Here is a 22,190-nt window from a genome sequence, read left to right as displayed (position 1 = left end):
AGAACAAATAATTTCTCACTGTGGGGTCAACTTGGTAAACTGGGCCATCAGTTAAAATGGGCCATCTTAGGTTTGAGTATCTCTTTAAAAATTAACAGCCAATACTCAGCATTCAGCATTTGATTTTACTGATCCAAGATTGACACTGGTCAGCCTCACAGCAAGAAGATCTTTCTGTGTGGAATATCTATGTTCTCCCCATGTCTGCATGGGTTGTCTCCAGGTCCAAAGACACCCAAATAGTGGGGTTAGGTTAATTGGTATTTGGTGAGTGGTAAATTAGTAAATTGCTCATAGGTGCGAATGCTGTGCAATAGACTAGCAACCCGTCCAGGGTAACCCCCCCTCCCCCCCCCCTCCCCATGCTATGCTAGCTGAGATAAGCTCTAGCCTGTCTTTGTGATCATGAATTGGATAAGTGGAAGAAAATGGGTGGATGGTGTAAGATTGGTCAGGGAGGTGGGCCAATATCTCATTCTGAGACTGCTCCAGAAAACTTCACGGTGACTTATTCAATCTCATTTGATAAATCAATATGTAGAACTAATGATTCACAACACTTGTCAAGATGGACTGCCTCAGATAAAATGCTGATAAATGCTTTTTCATGAAAAAGCTTTTTTTTCCATTAGGGGCGCAAATTGCCTTTATGTGTCCGATGAAATGGCTATAATTTCGGTTAAATTATGTCACCCTCTGAACTGAGCTTAAGAAGATATTCTGATGCTTCTTCTCATTAAAAAAAGATGTATAATATTTATAAATTTTATCATTGCATCCAATTCAATTTAATTTAATTTAAATATTGCCAAAAAACAAAAACAGTCAGCTGAAGACAGGTTATATTGAAAGGTAAAGACCTTGCAGTAATACAGAGAAACCCCAACAATCAGACGACCCTCTACAAGCTGTTAGGTTTTCCACGCTCCCTTCTAAGTGCATTTGTATATGTTTATGCCTGTTTATGTCCCCCCCTCTCCCCGACACACACACACACACACACACACACACACACACACACACACACACACACACACACACACACACACACACACTTTAATAAAAAAAGGTTTTATTTCACCTCATAGTGATCATGGCGGATTTCATTCTTCTTACTTTATCACTTACAAGCTACAGATTTGTGAAAAATCCAAATCAGGCTTTAGACCAGTATGCCACAGCTTATACAGGCACAGTGTTGTTATTGTTTTGTTCTTTCTGTGCTTGTTATTGCACTGACATCCTTCAGAAGTACTCATGTAATGAAAATGCAATACATTATAACTTACCCTTCTCCTGTTGGAGATGCTCCCCGCTGCTGTAACAATGCAGCATATGAAATACATGAGGAATAAATAAAAACATGCAGAAGCCTGATAAACAATCCCCCTAAACATTCGCACAATAATATTACGCTTATTTAAAAACACTGTTATTTTGTGGGAATCCCCCCCCTCTTTGACTTATTAAAGAAGGTTGTTTATTGCTCTTAGAGACTTTCCAAACTTTTTTTTTTCCTGTGAATGTAAAGCAGTACCTCTAGAGCAGCGTGTTGAACTTAGCTCAGCTCAACTCTGTGAGCACTAAGAATTTCTGATACAAGCTGTCCTTGTAAATGAGGAGAGAAATGAAGTTAACTGGCAACCCTGCATCAGAAGTAAGATTTTCTTCCATCTCATTTTCTTTATTCTTCTAAAACCAAGTTATATGCTGTGTGTCTAGGAAATGTTCGCATAATAATAATAGTAGTACAGTTTTACGTTCTAAACCCTGTGCAGTCCATATGAGTGTAGCTCATGCTCCCACTAGAGGAAGCAAAAATGTAAAAACGAAAGCTAAGGTGGCTCCATCCTGGCCATGAACAGTGTTTGCAACAGCTCTGAAAAAGTCAGAGTCTCATGACTAAATTACCACTAAGTTATAAACAGACAAAATAACCAGTGATAGGATGAAGCATCAAATGGAAATAATCTCACCTAGACTAAATGATTTTTGGTCTGCTTTGGTCGATGTATTGCAGTTGTCACACCATATTTAGCCAAGCTGGTGATGAACCACCTGTTCCCTAGTTTCCTTTCCTGTCCCAGTGTAAAAATGTTGTTATGGACATATAGGCCAATGGCATCAGTGATTTCTCCAGAGGCTTCATTTAAAAAAGATGTAAGATGTTTCTACCTAGTGCTTTTTCTAACTGCATTCACACTCCAATGGACGCATCGGAGAGCAACTTGGGGTTAGCACCTTGCACAAGGATACTTGACATGCAGGCTGGAGGAGCCAGGGATTGATGTTTCTACCCATGTCCCACCACCTCTTCAGAGAGCAGTTTGCTCTATTTCCTCGATGTAGCTGACAAACATTCCTATCAACTTTGGTTTTATGAGAATCAACAACAACAACAAAATAACCTGTTATTATATGAGAGACTGAGCGTTACATTCTAGTCTGCTGTTTGAGGTTTTGTTTTGAATTTTAACCACTTGTCTAATTCAGGTTTGGGGGTGGGGGGTTGGAGCTTATCTCAACTGTCATAAGGTGAAAGGTGGGGTACACCATGGATAGGCTGGCAGTCCATCATAAGGCTAACAGAGAGAGACAGACAACCATTCCCACCTACAGTGTGGCCAAATTAAGTAGTAAATGGACTGGTTCTTATATAAAGCCCGTTATACAGCATGCCTCATTCGCCTATGACGAAGTGGTCTTTTATCTAACATTTGAACACATTCAGAAGTCAATGAATGCATCAGAGAACAACTTGGGGTTCAGTATCTTGCTCAAGAATATTTTGGCATGCAGACTGTACAAGCAAGGCATCAAACCACCAACCTTCCAATGAATGGATGACCTACTCAACCTGCTCTTGAGCAGGAGGTTGGACAGTGGTTAGAATCAACCACTTAGCTGAACATAAATGTCAGCAGTGCTAACCACTGGACCAGCATCCCACACTATTTAAGGTTTTCAGTCATTATTTCCACTTTGTTTTGAAATACTCACCAATTGTCCCGTGCTTCTCGTGTTTAATGTTTTTGTGACCCATCCTATTTAGTTTCACTCACCATTCTCCTCTCTGTACTGCTCTGTTACACTTCGTGTTCGTAACTTTGTTTCTCACAGTTCTCATGCATTTCCGATGCCATGTGCCCAGGCTCACTCTGCCAGAGTCTTGTGATTTTAATAACTTCGCCTAAACATTGACTGCTTTGCTTCTACCAACGCATGACTTAAATAACATTCTTTGATTTTTATTTATTTTTTTACTCTTGAGTCATGAATTTCTGTTAGAAACTGCAGCTAGAAACTCACTTCAGAATTACACTTTAATAAACCTGTAGAATTTTTGGCATTGAGGGTTTTGAAAAATTCAAAAGGCAGTATTGCACACAGGCTGACAGAGGCTCATTTGGCTGACTTATATTTGAATCATGATTTGAAAAATTTCCATGGGCCCACTCAACTCCATTTAAAGGAGTATTCAACATGAATTGCAGACCTAACTGACATTAAATGTTACCTAACATATAGCATTTCTTTTCGAGACTTGGAAACTATAAACCTTCTTTGCTGGACAGTCATGCATGTAAGCTGAGTCTCAATTAAACTGAAATGCATAATTAGGTTTTCTAACACCAGCAGACTATTTTCACTAAGATTATCTATTGAAGAATGTTAAAATCCATACAAAACTCAATAAGTTCCATCAAAGCGACAGATGTAGTTGAATCTCATTAAATAGCAAACATCTAGACTTGTCCAAAATATTGCACATAGATTATTTTTTGCTGCCTGACTGAATATTAATTCAGAAGTTCAGATGATGGTGTGAAAAAGAAAAGTTTAAGTGAAAAAAAATCGAATTAAGCCATGAATGCTTTATAAACATATTATTTCCCTTCAGTAAATCTGAACTGGTCTGCACGAAACAAATAATGCATGTGTCGTATCATGTTAGCGGTCACGTCTAAATCTGACTAAATTTGTAGGTCAGCGTGACCTCCCTGACTAGCCATTTATGAGGTTCGATTTTATTCAGTTTGTTATTTTGAGTGACTAAATAAATAAATAATGAATGTCACACAACCTTATCCTTTGACAAAAGTTCTTTGTTCTCCTACTCGCTAAAAGGCATGGCAATTTCCATTTCTGAAGTATGAATCGATGTCATTACATGTACATGCTTACAAAAGGGCCTTGTATCATTATCTGCCACTGGCTCTTCGTCCCTACTTTACTTGCTATGATAATGATTATTATCTGAAATGAGTCTTTTCTGTTCATTTATATCTTGTTTTATTGTTATTTGGTGCTCCAGAATAGAAAACAAGTTTGCTAAATAAACAACACAAAACACCATAAAAGCAAAGTTCAAGTACACAAACCCGCTTGCTTGTCTGTAATATGAACAAGGTTATCACTGTGCTACACTGGAAAGTTCTGGATGTCTCCCTGCAGGGACTTCACTTTACCCTTACAGGGAAACCACAAATTTTCAGGGAACAGTGGGGCAGGCTTTTTTTGTCAACCTCAATCAGCGCCAGCTTTCCAGAGGAGATAAGGCAGGGCAAAATGTTGCATCCTACAAACAGGCAGAGGAAGGGAGAGAATCTCTGTATGAACAGAACCACAGACTGTTGAAACTTCAGCACAGTTGCAAATTGCAAATACTCTTCTGTTAGAATGAAGATGATTTCCTTCCCCCCAAAGTGGTACTTCAGGTTCAGAGTTTGGGTTAATGCTGCACATATCACAACACGCAAGTGAACAGAGCAATTTTAGAATCTTATTTAGCAAAAACAATAGAGCTGGTGTGACAGAAGAGGATGATAGGGATAGTGTGAGATGGAGGCAGATCAACCGCTCTGGAGAGATCCTAAAAGGAGCAGCTGAAAGAAAGTCTCCCTCCAATTCATGTTAATGTCTGCTTCATTTACTGTGATGATAATTTTGGTTAAAATTGTTTAAGACTGAGACAAAGATAAACTCACTGATGAGAATGTATTCATGTTAAGTTACTGTACAGATGATGTTTCAGGATGCATGATTTAATATCAGTGGTTCATATCAGTTATCATTAGGTTGCATACTATGAACAGAACTCAGATGTCATCTAATCATGTTACTAACAAAAGATGAACCAAAACCCAAATGACTGAATAAATAACTCAAATATAAAATATTTGACCTGAGTTGTGGAAACAGCTGGTCAATCGTGTGGATGTCACACTTTGCTTCTTCACCTGCGTGCTTAAGTTGCAGTACCAGCAGGGGGCGATCATTTATTTAAAGCCAACAAGTCACTACTTACCAAGGTGTGGGCTATTCTACAAAGGGCTATTCTAAAGAATGAAGTACTTTCAAGGGTCCTTCTATGCCAGGTAAGATTAAGCTAGATGGTTGATATGTATTTACATATAAATGTATTAGTAATGTTTCCTTAAAGGTTTGCCCATGACTGTTTTCATGTTGGCTTTAAATAAATTATTGCCGTCTTCTGTTACTGCAAGGTATTGCAACTTAAGCATGTCTGTAAGTTCTCAGTCATCCAGGTCATGGTAGTCTAAGGAGCTTATGGTTGATGTTTCTTGAAGTAGTTTTCACCTTATATCCGAGAAGCTTCATCAAGTCAAAAGCCAAACGATGGAGAGACACAGGTACGAATTAAAGTTTGTTTTAGAACTGAAGAACCAGAGGTGAAATGCCTTTAAGAAATTTAAAGAAGTCAATTTGCTTTCTTTCCAAGCTCCTTAGGTAAGTTAAGCATGCGTATCCATATCACGTCTGGAGAGGCAAAGCGTGACATCCACATGATAGCCCAGCGGGTCTATTACATCCTTTTCCGTGATACTGGGTTGAGGTACAACTGCAAATACTCCTGTGCTGCGTCCCAGGTGAAGCAGAATGAATTTAATGTCTTTAAGGTATTGTTTTTAGCATAGCCTAGTTTGGGCTCTGCATAGACGCCTCAAAAATGTAACCTATTTCCAGTACATGCGTGCTGGTGATGCTCAGGGCAGAACAGTTCAACCTCGGACCGTGAATATACCAAATCCATCTGTGATGTTTCCGCTTTTATGAGCCACACAGTCATGTCTGATCTTTTTCTTTTTTTTCCATGTCAGGGTGGAGCTGTATAATAAGCAGGGGTTCTCTGTGAACTGCTGACTTGCACCATGTCAGTTCTGCTGAATAAAAATAAAGCTTTAGATAATCAATTATAGAAAGAACTTAATTTTGCAGTGAGTTAAGCAAAAGGAAATGAGAATTTTAGGATTAAAAATGTAGTTTAAAAGACTATTGAAAATCATGATTCTAAGAAAAGGGTTTTGAAGCAAAATGAACTGAATCATATGAAAAACGCAAGAATTCAAGACTTTAGCCTAGCAATGATATTCTCCTTCAAACGCAGGGATTATGTAACTGTGTTCGTTTGTTTGCATGTTTTTAAGGAATCTAGCATCCAGTTTTCAAGGTCTTGTGTTCAAATTTTGTGTAATGGTAGATACGTATAACAGCTTGAGCTGCTTTAATTTTGGTGAAAATCAGGTCAAGATCACACCAAATGTGAAATCAGTGACCCTGATTGTTAGCACGCTGATGTCATCATATCATAATAAAAACAGGCTGAGGTCAGCATGTCATAATGAAACATCATAAAAAGTTTTAGTACAGCCGTTGCTCTTCAGGGTTAGTTACACCGTCTGAGTGCTCTTGTTTGGTATTTGAAATGTTGCGCGGGACATTTTATTGGCACATTTTGAGCAGCTTAGTCCCAGCTGTTTGAGTATTGTTGCTGAATATGTCCATCCCATTATAACCACAGTGTATCCATGGCTGCTTCCATTAGGATAATGCACCTCAAAGCTCAAAATAAATTGCAAACTGGTTTGAAAGTAACAGCAAGTCCAGTGTACATAGATGGCTTCCAGAGTCACCAGATCTCAATAGAGCATCTTTGGGATGTAGTGAAATGGGAGCTTTGGATCATGCATGCATGACAGGCAGGAACTGTGTGATGCTATCATGTTAGCATGAATCAAAATCTCTGAAGAATGTTTCCAGCACCTTGTTGAATCTATGCCAGAAATAACTAAGGCAGTAATGAAGGCAAACGTCTGCCCAACCCAGTAATAGTACACCACCACCACCAGTAGTAAGAACACAATGATACCTGTGGATGATATCCCAAATCTTTAGTCCATCATCCCTGTAGTAGAAGTTTGGCACAGCCTCCAGGCCACGTTCAGCAATGTCATCTGGCATACAGAGGGAGCTGTAGGTCATTGAGGACACTGACCTCTGCAGGATGGTAAACATGCCCTCTCCACCCAATACTACAAACTAGAGAACGGGCAGCTCACGGTTAGAGACAAATGTTGTACATAACACTGAAAATGAAACAATTCTTTAGTGTGCTGGTCATCGCATAAAATGTTAATGTTTTTACTGCTTACCTGAGTGAAACTGCCAGTCTCAGATATGAGACGACTTCGAGCTAAGAGGTTGACATGCGGTGAGTAGCGTGTGTGAGGTTTGAGAAGCTGAGGGGAAGAGGAAACGACATTAGCAAGACGATCATTTAATATATTGTTTGTACACTTTTTTATATAGTGAAGAAATTCATAGGTGGTATTAATATGCCATCCGTTATGGACAAATGCTTTCCACACCATTGAAATGAATGGTATAGCAAACGTCAGTTACCTTGTACAGAGGATGCACCATGGACACGTTTCAATCTACGTGTCAGACTCTGCAACCTGGAAATCACTATGGGATGATTTTTTCCACAAGGCTAAAGCTCGGGCAGAAGGAAGGGTGTATTATTAAATTAAAGCTTACTGTCTGAATTACCTGAATAGCAATTGGCATTAGCTTATCATCAGGATCTTTGTGGAGCAGGACGAGAGGAGCCACCACCAAGTACTGCTTCTTCCCGTTGATGGTGTTTGCTTTTACTCCATCCAGACGCTTGTAGTCACACAGGAATATGTTCCCTTTCTGTTTGAAAGTTCAGGATATTGTAGAAATCTGAATATAATATCTGCTCATGTAAAAGTGAATTTATAGAAAAGATCTAACTGTGTGCTGGTGTAGTTCTTCTTCCCACCAGCAAGAGTCGCTACAGTTCTTTCATGCCAAGATTTGTTTGTTATTAGCTGTAGAGTTAGTAATGCAGCACACTTTGAGAAAAGACTGACTCAGCATGTTGTTCAGATAAACATCTGCATCCGTCCTCTTCGTTGTTTTACAGAAAGCATCGCTTGTGAGTATTTAAGTTGAACAAGAGTTAATGCAACTATATTGGCTATTATTTATGCACTTTTATGGTTAAAGGTGTACTGTATTCAGATTTACTTTCTTTCCAATGTTAGCTAGTTTAGCCAACTGATTTGCATTATCGTGTGAATATATAGGCTGAATATTGCTTATTTCTTCTGTTTGTAGTTTCACTCTGTTGATAATTGAAGGCAGCGTCAATAAAAGGGACGATACACCTGTCAGTTGTCGAGGAGTTTATCTATCTGCATAACTGTATCCAGTGTAGCAGTGAGGGCAGAATAGTGAAAAAGCGTCCTTCTACAAGACAACCTTTGGATGTTACGTCAACTCAGCTACATCAACCATGTCTGAAGCAAGACAAGATAAAGCATCATCTGTCCGTTCAGAGAAATCATATGGGTCAAAAGGTACAAGTAGGTCATCTGCCAGTATGGCCGCCCTAAACGCTCGAGCCAAAGCTGAAGCAGCACGCAAAAGAGCTGAATACGCTAAAAAGGAAATCGAAATGCAAGTTAAGAAAGCAGAGCTTAAAGTAGAGGAAACACATCTAGAGGCCACATTACAAGCCCTCCAACAAGAACGTGACGCGGAAGCGGCACACGCCGAAGCAATAGTTTTTGAAACAGCAGTCAATGATCTTGAAGAAGAACAGATCTTGAAGAAGAAGATGGCGCCGGTGAGGTCGGCTGCCATCACGACTGCTCCGACCACTTTTTCTTTGTCTTTGTTTTTTAAGTTAGTTTTCAGCGTTTCTAAATCGGCAAAATCATCACCATTGGGTACATTAGGTATGACAGTGACACTCTTGTTTCTATTGGTATACAATGTACTCACAATTCGAAGTTTTTAACTCCGGATCCGAGCTGGCCGAGTGAGATCTCGAGGGAGAACAAAGGGAAGCGGTGGCGGCCTAGAGGGAAGCGAGCCGGCGTCAGGAACAGGCTGAGAGCTCGTGCACACCGCACACCTCTGCCTAGCATCCTGCTCGCCAACGTCCAGTCACTGGAGAACAAGCTTGACGACCTCAGGGCCAGGATAAAGTTCCAGAGAGACATTCGGGACTGCAATCTCCTCTGCTTCACCGAGACATGGCTGAACCCAGCGGTGCCGGACCACGCCATCCAGCCGGCCGAGTTCTTCTCGGTTCACCGCATGGACAGGACACGGGACTCGGGGAAGTCAAGGGGAGGCGGCGTGTGTTTAATGGTGAACAACAACTGGTGCAACAGTGCGAACGTTGTTCCTCTCACACGCTCCTGCACACCAAATCTGGAACTACTGTCCATCATGTGTCGTCCTTTTTATCTACCTCGGGAATTTACATCGGTCATTGTAAGTGCCGTTTATATTCCACCACAAGCGGACACGGTCACCGCCTTATGCGAGCTGCATGAGGCACTCACACAGCACCAGACACAACACCGGGACGCTGCGCTTATTGTGACGGGGGACTTTAATAGCGCCAACCTCAAACGCGCAGCGCCGAACTTTTATCAACACATCACCTGCCCCACCAGGGGTGAAAGGACACTGGACCACTGCTACACTACGGTCAAGGACGGCTACAAGGCACAATCCCGCCCCCCGTTTGGCAAATCTGATCACGCCGCCATCTTCCTCATGCCAAAATACAAACAAAGGCTGAAACAGGAAGTTCCGGTTCAGAGGAAGGTCGCACGCTGGACGGATCAATCAGTGGCCGCGTTACAGGACGCACTCGATGACGCAGACTGGGGCATGTTCAGAAACAGCTCCGACGATGACGTCAACGTGTTTACGGAAGCGGTTGTGGGATTCATCGGGAAACTAGCGGATGATACCGTGGAGACAAAGACTATCACAACGTTTCCCAACCAGAAGCCGTGGGTGGATAAAACCATCCGCGACACTCTGAGATCCCGCACCGCTGCCTACAACACGGGACTCATGACGGGGGACATGGACCCGTACAAAGCCGCGTCATATAACGTGCGGAGGGCGGTGAAAGAGGCGAAGCAGCGCTACGGGAGGAAACTAGAGTCACAACTCCAACAGAGTGACTCTAGGAGCCTGTGGCGGGGACTAAGGACAATAACGGACTATAAAGCACCAACAACCGGTATGACGAACGCGGCCGTGACTTTGGCAGACGAGCTGAACACTTTCTATGCTCGCTTCGAGGCTTCAGCTAAGGTCTCCAACAATGCTAGTGTTAGCGGCGCTAACGGCTGCAGACAGGAAGATACTGCCAGCACCGGAAACGTGCTCGTCATCTCCGAGCATGAAGTAAGGAGAGCCTTCAAGAGAGTGAACACCAGGAAAGCAGCAGGACCAGACGGCATCCCAGGTCGTATCCTAAGAGACTGCGCATACCAGCTAGCTCCTGTGTTCACTGAGATATTCAACATCTCTCTATCTCAGTCGGTGATCCCCACATGCTTCAAAGAGTCCATCATTGTTCCTGTCCCGAAGAAACCCCACCCTGCTTCTCTCAATGACTATCGCCCTGTAGCCCTCACCTCAGTAGTGATGAAGTGCTTTGAACGCCTGGTCAGAGACTTCATCATTTCTTCACTACCAGACACACTGGACCCACTACAGTTCGCTTACCGTCCAAATCGTTCCACAGACGATGCCATCTCTACACATTATGGACCATATACAAAAACACAAAATCAAAGCAATTGTGATGAGTGTAGACGCTGAAAAAGCCTTTGACTCTGTCAATTGGAAGTTCCTCTACAGGGTACTATATAAATTTGGCTTTCATGATATGATTATTAAAACGATATAAGCATTATATGATAATCCTACAGCCAGGATCAAAATTAATGGATGCCTATCCAACAGTTTTACCCTAAAAAGGGGCACTAGACAGGGCTGTGCATGGTCACCGTTACTTTTTGCACTATACTTGGAACCACTAGCTCAATCCATCAGGCAAAATAAGGACATTAAGGGAATTTTTATCAAAGGGACACAATATAAACTGGCTTGCTACGCGGATGACATTTTGATTTACCTTGGACACCCAACAATACGGCCAATTATCAGGCTATAAAATTAATATAGGTAAAACCCAGCTACTCTCATATAACTACAGCCCACCAGAAGAAATAAAATGTAGCTACTCTCTGGTATGGCAAACGGAGTGTTTTAAATATTTAGGCATAAATTTACCGAAAGACCTTACAAAACTATTCGAACAGAACTACCTACCCTTATACAAAAAAATAAAGGAAGATATAGTAAGATGGAATTTAATTCCTTTCTTTAGTTTTAATTCAAGAATTGATTCTATTAAAATGAATGTATTGCCAAGATTTTTGTATCTATTTCAAACCCTACCAATAGAGATTAACCAAAGTCAATTTAATGAGTGGGATAAAATGTTATCTAGATATATATGGCAAGGTAAAAGACCAAGGGTTCGCCTTAAAACACTACAGCTGGCTAAGCAAAAGGGAGGATGGGGCCTCCCTGACCTCAGATATTATTATTTTGCAGCGCAGATGAGAGCAATAATATGCTGGTGTAACCAATCATACACTGCCCAATGGAAAACCATTGAGGAACAAATGCTGTCTATACCTATTCAGGCAACTCTAGCTGACAATAACTTACAAACCTATATAAAAAATACTGATAACATGTGGGTGAAAAGGACCCTTAAAACATGGAGAACTATTATAAAGGAATATAAACTCGAGACCAATATTACAGTTCTTAAATGGTGTGCTTACGACTCAGAGTTCAAACCTAATGAACTGGATTCTAGATTCAAGGACTGGACAGGTAAGGGCATAACAGCCCTGTGCAGTATAATGAAGGATGGAAAATTGTTCAGCTTTGACATGCTTAGAAAAACATTTTCATTAGAAAAAGAAGACTTCTATCGATATCTGCAGTTAAGGCACTATGCCGACACGAAGATGAGAAACGTAACAATGATAAACACACGCTTGATGGAACTGTTTATAAAAAGCTATAACTCAGAAACTATTGATAGAATTGTATCATGTCTCTATAAGGGTCTAATGGATTTGAAACCACATTCGACTTCATATATTAGAACAAAATGGGAGAAGGAAGGAGGGATAAAAATATTAGAGGAAGAATGGACGGCAATATGGAGATATCAGTGGATGTGTACCAGCTCACAAAAGTGGAGGGAATTTGGCTGGAAGTGCCTAATTAGATACTTTATAACACCTTCTCAGAAGTCTCATTATGATGATAACCCCCCTGCTTGTTGGAGGAACTGTGGAAATCAAAGTGCAAATCATTACCATATTTTCTGGGACTGCTCAATCTTGAGGGATTATTGGAGAGAAATACATAATGCCTTACAGGATATCTTTAAACGTGAAATACCTCTCGAGAGTAAGACTATGTTCTTTGGATATATACCTCAGGAATGGCCTAAATATGATAAACATTTAATAAATATTTTATTGGTGGCCTGTAAAAAGAATATCACCAGAAAATGGTTATCCCCAGAGAGCCCAAACATAAGTACATGGATGGAAATCACAATGGAAATTTATAACATGGAAAAGATAACAGCTTCTGTTAACCACAAGCTGGAGAAATTTACATCATATTGGGAAAACTGGGTTAAATATATCACGCCTCATAGGCCAGATTTTACTATTACAAACCAATAATTATGATGTATGTATATATATTTATAGGATCACCCCATACCAACACATCCTTGTTTTTTTTTTTTGTTTGTTTTTTTTTTGTTTTTTTTTTTTTTTTTTGTTTCTTTTTTTTTTTTTTTTTTTTTTTTTTCTCTTTTCTTAGGTTTGTTAGTTTTGTTTTTTGTTTTTTGATTTTCGGATTATGTGATGGTTTCAATTACTTCTATCGTTGTAAGTATTCTTCCCTTATGACTTGGATGTAAATTAAAATACTATTTCAGTATTTAAGGCAGATAACCTAAGTATGAAGAATGCTTACATGATGTACATACTGTGAATGCCTGCTTTTGAAACCTTAATAAAAATATGAATTAAAAAAAAAAAAGACGATGCCATCTCTCATCTCCTCCACACATCACTCACTCACTTGGACACTAGAAGGGGGAATTATGTTAAAATGCTCTTCATAGACTACAGCTCTGCATTTAATACCATAATTCCCTCCACACTCACCACCAAGCTGGAGCATCTGGGACTCAGCTCATCTATGTGTCAGTGGATCTCCAACTTCCTAACTGGCAGACCACAGGCAGTAAGGATGGGCGGACATGTCTCAGCCTCCACCACTCTCAGCACTGGAGCCCCCCAGGGGTGTGTTCTGAGCCCCCTGCTGTACTCTTTGTACACATATGACTGTGTGGCCACTACCAGCTCCACCACCATCATCAAGTTTGCTGACGACACCGTTGTGGTGGGCCTGATCTCTGATAACAACGAGACGGCCTACGTGAAGGAGATTAGGAATCTGGAGAACTGGTGCCAGAGGAACAACCTCCTTCTAAACGTCAGTAAGACAAAGGAGCTGATAGTGGACTTCAGCACTAAGCAGGAGAGGAACTACCAGACCCCCGTCATCAATGAGTGCCCAGTGGAGAGAGTGGACAGCTTCAAATACCTCGGAGTTCACATCACGCAGGACCTGTCATGGTCCTGTCACATCAACGCCGTGGTGAAAAAGGCCCGACAGCGTCTCTACCACCTCAGACGCTTGAGAGACTTCCAACTGCCCTCCAAGGTGCTCAGGAACTTTTACTTGTGCACCATAGAGAGCATCCTGGCGGGAAACATCTTAACCTGGTTCGGGAACAGCACCATGCAGGACAGACGAGCTCTACAGAGGGTTGTGCGGTCAGCTGAGCGCACCATCCGCTCCGAGCTCCCTGACCTGCACTCAATCTACAGCAGGCGGTGCTGGACCAAGGCCAGGAAGATCGTGAAGGACCTCAGCCATCCCAACAACAGACTGTTCTCTCTGTTGAGGTCAGGAAAGCGATTCCGCTCCCTGAAGACCAACACAGAGAGACTGAGGAGGAGCTTCTTCCCGCAGGCGATACGGTCTCTCAATCACACCACCACACAGTACTGACCCACACATATGGTTCTTACACACACACTGGACTTTCTGGACTTTGTTTTTGCACAACACTGGTCACTATATTCTTCATTTCCAGTTAATACTTGTACAGCTGCTGTTATTGTGTATATATTTATTTATATTTAGATTTCTTCATACATTCTTATATAGTTCTATATTGTGTATTGTGTATTTTGTTGTACAGTTATTTTATTTTCAACTTTAATTTATATATTTTATCTTATTCTTCCCAGTTAAATTTACCCTTCATTCTAATTTGTGTTGTACAGTTATTTCATTTTTAACCTTAATTTATATTTTATTCCTTCCTAGTTAAATTTACCCTTTTTAATTTTTCATATTTTTTATATATCTTATTCATAGCCTTTCCTTTTTTGTTTTCTTTAGGTCATGAGCAGTTGTCCAAGCATTTCACTACATATCGTACTGTGTATGACTGTGTACGTGACAAATAAAATTTGAATTTGAATTTGAACACGTGAGTGTACCTCAAAGGGTTGACACTTTGGAACGCACCTTTAACTATGTGAAAGACCAGCTCATCATCAAAGACAGCACAAGCCCAATTGGCCATACCGAGTATAATTCAATGCCTGCACCAAATGTCACATTCCTCACGCCAAAACAAGAGCCAACCAGGTCGGACACCTTAAAGGAATATGTCCTTCAACCTCTGAGTACTGACAAAGGAGAAAACGTTTCCCAGTCTCCGAAATTAATGCAGAAAATGTCACCAGGTACTTCACCGAGATTTGAACATAAGGTGAGCATGCAACAAGGAAACATTTCTGACATAGCCAGGTTTCTGGCAAGACGCGACTTACTCACCGGTGGCCTCCGAAGGTTCAGTGACAAGGCAGGAGATTACTGGGGATGGAAATCTTCGTTTGAGAATGCAATTTGTGACTTAAACCTAACGGCCAGTGAGGAACTGGATTTGCTGATTAAATGGCTTGGCACAGAATCAGTGCAATATGCATATCGTTTAAGAGCTGTGCATATTAACAATCCCTCTGAAGGACTTGCTAAGGTGTGGGAAAGATTAAATGAGTGCTACGGCTCCCCCGAAGCTATAGAGAACGCACTGCTCGACAGATTGGACCGTTTCCCAAAAATCTCATACAAAGATCCACAACTGTTGAGAGAACTACAGGACCTGCTCCTAGAAATAGATGCCGCAAAGAGTGAAGGTTACATTCCAGGTCTACTCTACCTCGATACAGCGAGAGGCATTAATCCAGTGGTGGAAAAACTCCCCTATGCTATGCAAGAAAAATGGATGAACTATGGTTCTAAATACAAAGAGGACCATTGCGTGTCATTTCCACCATTCTCTGCATTTGTGGCCTTCATCAGTAGAGAAGCAAAAATGCGCAACGACCCCAGCTTTAGGCAGTCTGTGCCGCCTCCTCCTGCCCTTTCAAAGACGAATAAACTTTACGAAAAACACGCTAAAAGAGAACCTATCTCAGTCATCAGAACCGAAGTTGTCAGTACGGAGCCGAAATCAACTCCTACAAACATTGAGGACCCAAATAAGGAATGTCCTATCCACAAAAGACCTCATGCTCTCAAAAAATGCAGAGCATTCAGGGAAATGCCACTGGAGGAGCGAAAGGCCTATCTCAAGAAAAACATGATATGCTTCAGATGCTGTGCTTCTACAAACCACCAGGCAAAGACATGTAAGTCAGAAATACATTGTACAGAATGTGATTCAAAATTACACATTACAGCTCTTCATCCGGGACTGGCATCAACGACTACTGCGACAGCTACTATTGCAGAGCCGGTAACAGTTGACGGCGGGGAGCGCAATGCAGCACGGCCCACAGCTATCTCGACATGCACACAAGTATGTGGAAGTGAATTTGAAAGTCACTCATGTGCCAAGATCTGCCTTGTGTTCATTTACCCAAAGAACTCACCTGAAAAGAAACTTAAGGCCTATGCCATCCTAGACGACCAAAGCAACAGGTCACTCGCAAAATCATCGGTTTTTGACACATTTGGCATCACAAGAAACTCATTTCCATATAAATTGAGAACCTGTGCTGGATTGGAGGAAGTGACAGGGAGGAGAGCTTTTAACTTCATTGTGGAATCGGCAGATTGCACGTCACGTCTTGAGCTCCAGACACTTATCGAGTGTGATATGCTACCCGACAATCGCAGTGAGATTCCCACAGCTGAAGCTGCTCGAAACCACACCCACCTTCAGGAAATCGCAACCGAAATCCCGGCTCTCGACCAGAGTGCTCAGATCCTGCTGCTCATTGGAAGGGACGTTATTCAAGCACACAAAGTTCTCGACCAGCGCAATGGACCTCCAAATGCGCCATTTGCACAGAAACTAGCTCTTGGATGGGTGATCATTGGCAACGTTTGCCTGGGTGGAGCTCACAAACCCGTGCGTGCTAACATTTTCAAAACGAACATCTTAGACAATGGTCGTCCAAGTCACTTCCTTCCATGCAAAAATGCCATTCAGGTAAAGGAAAGTTTCAACTCGCAAGGCTACAACAAGGTCAACACCCCAATGCGAAGAAAGCACTCTTCGATTGGAGAAACAGTTTTCAAACAAACAAGTTTGGACGAGAGCCTCGGCTACTCACAGGAGGAAAGGGCCTTTTTACAGATAATGGATAAGGAAGTCTACCAGGACAGTGCTAACAGTTGGGTCGCGCCACTACCTTTTCGTTCACCCAGGCCACGGCTGCCGAACAATAAGCGGCAGGCTATGCAACGCCTTACATCGGTACGCCACATGCTGAACAAACGCCCTCAGGTAAAAGGTCAGTTTACAGACTTTATGCAAACTTTGTTTGACAATGGCCATGCTGAGATAGCGCCACCACTCACTAAAGAAGAAGAGTGCTGGTACCTCCCCTTCTTCGGCGTGTACCACCCGCGCAAACCGGAACAAATACGCATTGTCTTCGACTCAAGCGCACAACACAATGGAGTATCCCTCAACGATGTTCTTCTTACTGGGCCCAACCTCAACAATAGCTTGTTGGGTGTGTTGATGCGACTCCGTGAAGAAAAGGTGGCAGTCACAGCCGATATCAAACAAATGTTCCATTGCTTCGTGGTCAGGGAGGACCACCGGAACTTTTTGAGATTCCTCTGGCACCAAAACAATGACATGGATCAACCGATCGTGGAATACAGAATGACTGTACATGTCTTTGGCAACAGCCCGTCGCCCGCGGTTGCAACTTACGGACTCAGAAGGGCATCAGAGGACCGAGACAAGCAAGACGTCACTACACAACATCTGGTGGAACGACATTTTTACGTAGATGATTGTCTTGCCTCCTTCCAATCAAGTACTGATGCCATTGTTGTTATGCAAAACGCTCAAGACACTATGGCTTCATCTAATCTGAGGCTACACAAGATTGCATCCAATGATGTGGACGTAATGAAAGCATTCCACAAAAACGATCTAGCCAAAGGTCTAAAAGACCTCGACTTAGGAGCTGACATTCCACCTATGCAAAGAAGCCTTGGAATAAGCTGGGACATTGCAACAGACAAATTCACGTTTCAAGCGTCCACTGCTGAGAAGCCCTATACCCGCAGAGGGGTACTTTCAGTTGTCAACAGTCTGTTTGACCCTCTCGGGTTTGCAGCTCCGGTCAGCATCAAAGGCAGAGCTCTCCTTAGAGAACTTTCCACAGACATATGTCAATGGGATGATCCACTCCCAGAAAAGTTGCTCCAAGAGTGGAGTGCATGGAAAGAGTCCCTGAAACTTCTCGAAGAAGTCAGAATACCGAGAATGTACACCTCTATATCCTTCAATGGTGCAGAAAAAAGGGAGCTCTGTATATTCTGTGACGCGTCTACAAAAGCTATCGCTGCAGTAGCCTATGTCAAGCTAACAGACTCAGAAGGCAACAATGAACTGGGATTCATGTTTGGCAAAGCAAAACTCGCACCGCAGCAAGAAATAACAATCCCCAGGCTCGAGCTATGTGCAGCTGTTCTTGCTGTCGAGATTGCTGACATTATCACAGAGGAAATTGATGTTCCCTTCCATTCTACAAGATTTTTCACAGACAGCAGAGTGGTACTTGGATACATACAGAATGAATCCAGACGATTCTACGTCTATGTATGCAATCGCGTACAGAGGATTCGAAAATCGTCCAACCCAGAGCAGTGGAACTACGTTCCAACAGAGCTTAACCCAGCCGACATAGCTTCAAGATCAATCCCAGCTAGTGCACTCTCATCAAGCACATGGCTCAAAGGACCAGATTACCTACTGAGAGCAACTCCTGAAGTGACTAAACATACCTTTGAACTAGTCAATCCTGAATCAGATCCTGAGATCCGTCCAACAGTGACATCACTTTCAACCAATGTCGTGGCTTCTTTCCTCGAAACGAGACGATTTTCGTCTTTCTCTACTTGGGGGTCACTGTTGAGAGCAATAGCAAGGCTCATTCATATTGCAAGGTGTTACAGGAATAGCACTCCCCCAAAAGGGTGTCATGGCTGGCATATCTGCAAAAGTCTTAGTCCAGAAGATTACAGTAAGGCAAAGAGCGTTGTTCTGAGTGGTCTTCAACACGAGGTTTACCCTGACATCTTCACATGTCTTCAAGCCCAAAAAGACATTCCAAAACAGAGCCTTCTCAGAAAACTCTCTCCTTTCAAAGACAATGCAGACTGTCTCAGGGTTGGTGGTCGCCTTTCACAAGCCAGCATGGAAAGCGACGAAGCACACCCCATTATCATCCCAGGCAACCACCATTTAACTACTTTACTAATCCGACACTACCACCAACAGGTGCAGCACCAGGGGCGCCATTTCACAGAGGGAGCCATGAGATCCGCTGGCTTCTGGATTGTTGGTGGGAAACGGAGCATCAGTTCAGTCATCCACCACTGTGTAATTTGCCGCAAGCTCAGGTGGAACACAGAAACGCAAAAAATGTCAGACTTACCCATCGATCGTGTGACAGTCTGCCCCCCGTTCACTTACGTCGGAGTTGACGTCTTTGGACCGTGGACAATAAGCTCTCGGAGAACAAGAGGAGGCCTTGCTAGCAGTAAACGCTGGGCCGTCATCTTCACCTGCTTGGGCATCAGGGCCATTCATGTTGAGGTCATCGAGACGATGGAGTCGTCTAGTCTTATCCATGCTCTGAGACGATTCATCTCTATCCGAGGACCAGTAAAGCAGCTGAGGTCCGACTGTGGGACCAACTTTCTGGGAGCGTGCAAGGAGCTCGGAATAACTTCAAAACACTGCGGCAACCAGGAAATTCAAGACTTTTTATCCAAGAATGAATGCACATGGATCTTCAACCCTCCTCATAGTTCTCATATGGGAGGAAGTTGGGAGCGCATGATCGGCATCGTGAAGCGCATACTGGACTCTATGCTAACTGTCAACTCAGTTCGCCTGTTGACCCATGAGGTTCTCGTTACCCTTCTAGCAGAGGTAACCGCTATTGTAAACTCTCGACCGCTACTACCAGTCTCATCAGATCCAGATTGCCCCCTTCTTCTTACGCCTGCTACCCTCCTTACGCAGAAAACTGGATTACCACCTACACCACCCGGACACTTTGACAATAAAGATATGTTCGGACGCCAATGGAGACAAGTGCAACATCTTTCAAATGTCTTCTGGCACCGTTGGAAAACACAGTACCTGCCGACACTCCAAGAGCGAAGAAAATGGCAATCTGTGAGTCAAAACCTTCAAAAGGGAGATCTAGTTCTTCTAAAGGACAGTCGAGCTAAAAGAAACCACTGGCCCATGGGGGTGGTTGTTGAGACCTTTCCTAGCCAAGACGGACATGTCAGAAAGATTGAGGTAAAGGTCACTTCTGGAGGAATATCTAAAACCTTCTTAAGACCAGTGACAGAGACTGTACTCCTGCTGCGAAATACTAATAGAGACATTGATCCTTAAAGATGGTGATGACATCCAATAGATGTCAGACGGGGAGTGTGCTGGTGTAGTTCTTCTTCCCACCAGCAAGAGTCGCTACAGTTCTTTCATGCCAAGATTTGTTTGTTATTAGCTGTAGAGTTAGTAATGCAGCACACTTTGAGAAAAGACTGACTCAGCATGTTGTTCAGATAAACATCTGCATCCATCCTCTTCGTTGTTTTACAGAAAGCATCGCTTGTGAGTATTTAAGTTGAACAAGAGTTAATGCAACTATATTGGCTATTATTTATGCACTTTTATGGTTAAAGGTGTACTGTATTCAGATTTACTTTCTTTCCAATGTTAGCTAGTTTAGCCAACTGATTTGCATTATCGTGTGAATATATAGGCTGAATATTGCTTATTTCTTCTGTTTGTAGTTTCACTCTGTTGATAATTGAAGGCAGCGTCAATAAAAGGGACGATACACCTGTCAGTTGTCGAGGAGTTTATCTATCTGCATAACTGTATCCAGTGTAGCAGTGAGGGCAGAATAAACTGATACAAGAAAAAATTCTTTCTCCTTTTGCATAAGAGACAGTCACCTTCATTTCATCTGCAAGGGTGCACTGGCCATGGGGAAAGACCATGTCATCAGTGACAGGGAAGTTACTGGGCAGGGCTGTACAAAGCTGAATCAACATGGGGTTGACACCATTTAGAAACTGGTAGCCAAAGAAAGCATCCTCTTTCCAGTGTTCATGAACATATTCTGTGAAAAAGAAACAAATTCAATTTCTGACTTCATGTCTTAAATGTTATATCAAATATAAAAAAAGGTAAGACCTTTCTGTAAATGTGTTGATACACATTCTTTACATTTTTAAACACTTATCATTAATGTAAAATAGGGCTTCACATTCTTCCAAGATCAGATTAAAAAACAACAACAAATGAACACATACTGCCATTAGTCATTATGCTAGCAGCTTATTCTAGGAATAATTTTAGAGTAACAGCTAAGTACATATTATTGTTCATACAGTACAAGGACTCCATTATGCTATGATGTTAATTACCTGATATGTCAGTCTTTTTGCAGCACAACACTCGATTGATGCTGTCAATATTATCCCACTTCTTCTTACAGTTATCCAGTCCCTTCAGCTTCAGCTCAGTCAGTCTGAAACAGAAGAGCACATTTATTTAACTTGATTGTGATACTTAATATACTTTTGATAAGTAAAGAGAGACACATGTTTGTTTCTTGTGTATTTGTTCTATAATATTAGAACTTCACCCTGTGGAAGCAGTGAAGAAAAACTGAATTTTTGGTGAAGGAGAACTGAACCTCCTATGGCAGTGACGATGGGTCTTTTGCCTTCATGGAGTGAGGTATTTTCTCTGCATATGCATCTCAGCCATTGAAACAAAGCAACAGCAGAATAATGAGGATGTTAATTGCAGTAAGACATGATTTTCTCTGCAACATATGCAATAGTTTAATTTTTTTTAAATTAATCCCAGCAGACAAAGAATATGCTGTAATGCTTAATTTTAAGGTTAAATATATTTAAGCTTTAGGTTTAGTATTAGGATATTCAGCTATAACTGGACAGCATTTGTATTCCAGTTTTCAGGAGCTGTAAAGCTAAAATCTGTATAAAATCTGTATAAGCTCAGGTTTCATAAGCTCATGAAACCTGAGAAACTTTTAATGATGAAGATGCATATTTCAGACTTACGGCTCCTCTGACGAAGGATGTAGCCCCTTTCAAGCCCATGAGCCACGTGCGATCACTCTCCCCATCTGTGCCCACCAGCTTAATGAAGACATTGTTAAGAGTAGTGGAATTAAGGCGATCACCAGTGAGCACGGCCACTTCATACTGCACCATTTTTCCTCTTGAATGTGGTCAAATCCTGGTGGGAAGAAGTTATGATCCTA

At 42.0% G+C, this 22,190-nt stretch overlaps 1 pseudogene; it reads right to left on the bottom strand.

The window, feature by feature from the left end:
• Positions 1 to 5,756: 5,756 nt before the first annotated feature.
• On the bottom strand, positions 5,757 to 22,140 carry LOC146630448 (arachidonate 12-lipoxygenase, 12R-type-like; annotated as a pseudogene).
• Between the last annotated feature and the right edge of the window lie 50 nt (positions 22,141 to 22,190).

Source organism: Diplotaxodon limnothrissa, linkage group LG6, assembly GCF_057381915.1.
Source record: "Diplotaxodon limnothrissa isolate DT_005_m linkage group LG6, D_limnothrissa_male_GT1.1, whole genome shotgun sequence".
NCBI lineage: Eukaryota > Metazoa > Chordata > Actinopteri > Cichliformes > Cichlidae > Diplotaxodon > Diplotaxodon limnothrissa.
This window is presented reverse-complemented; position numbering and strand designations above follow the sequence as displayed.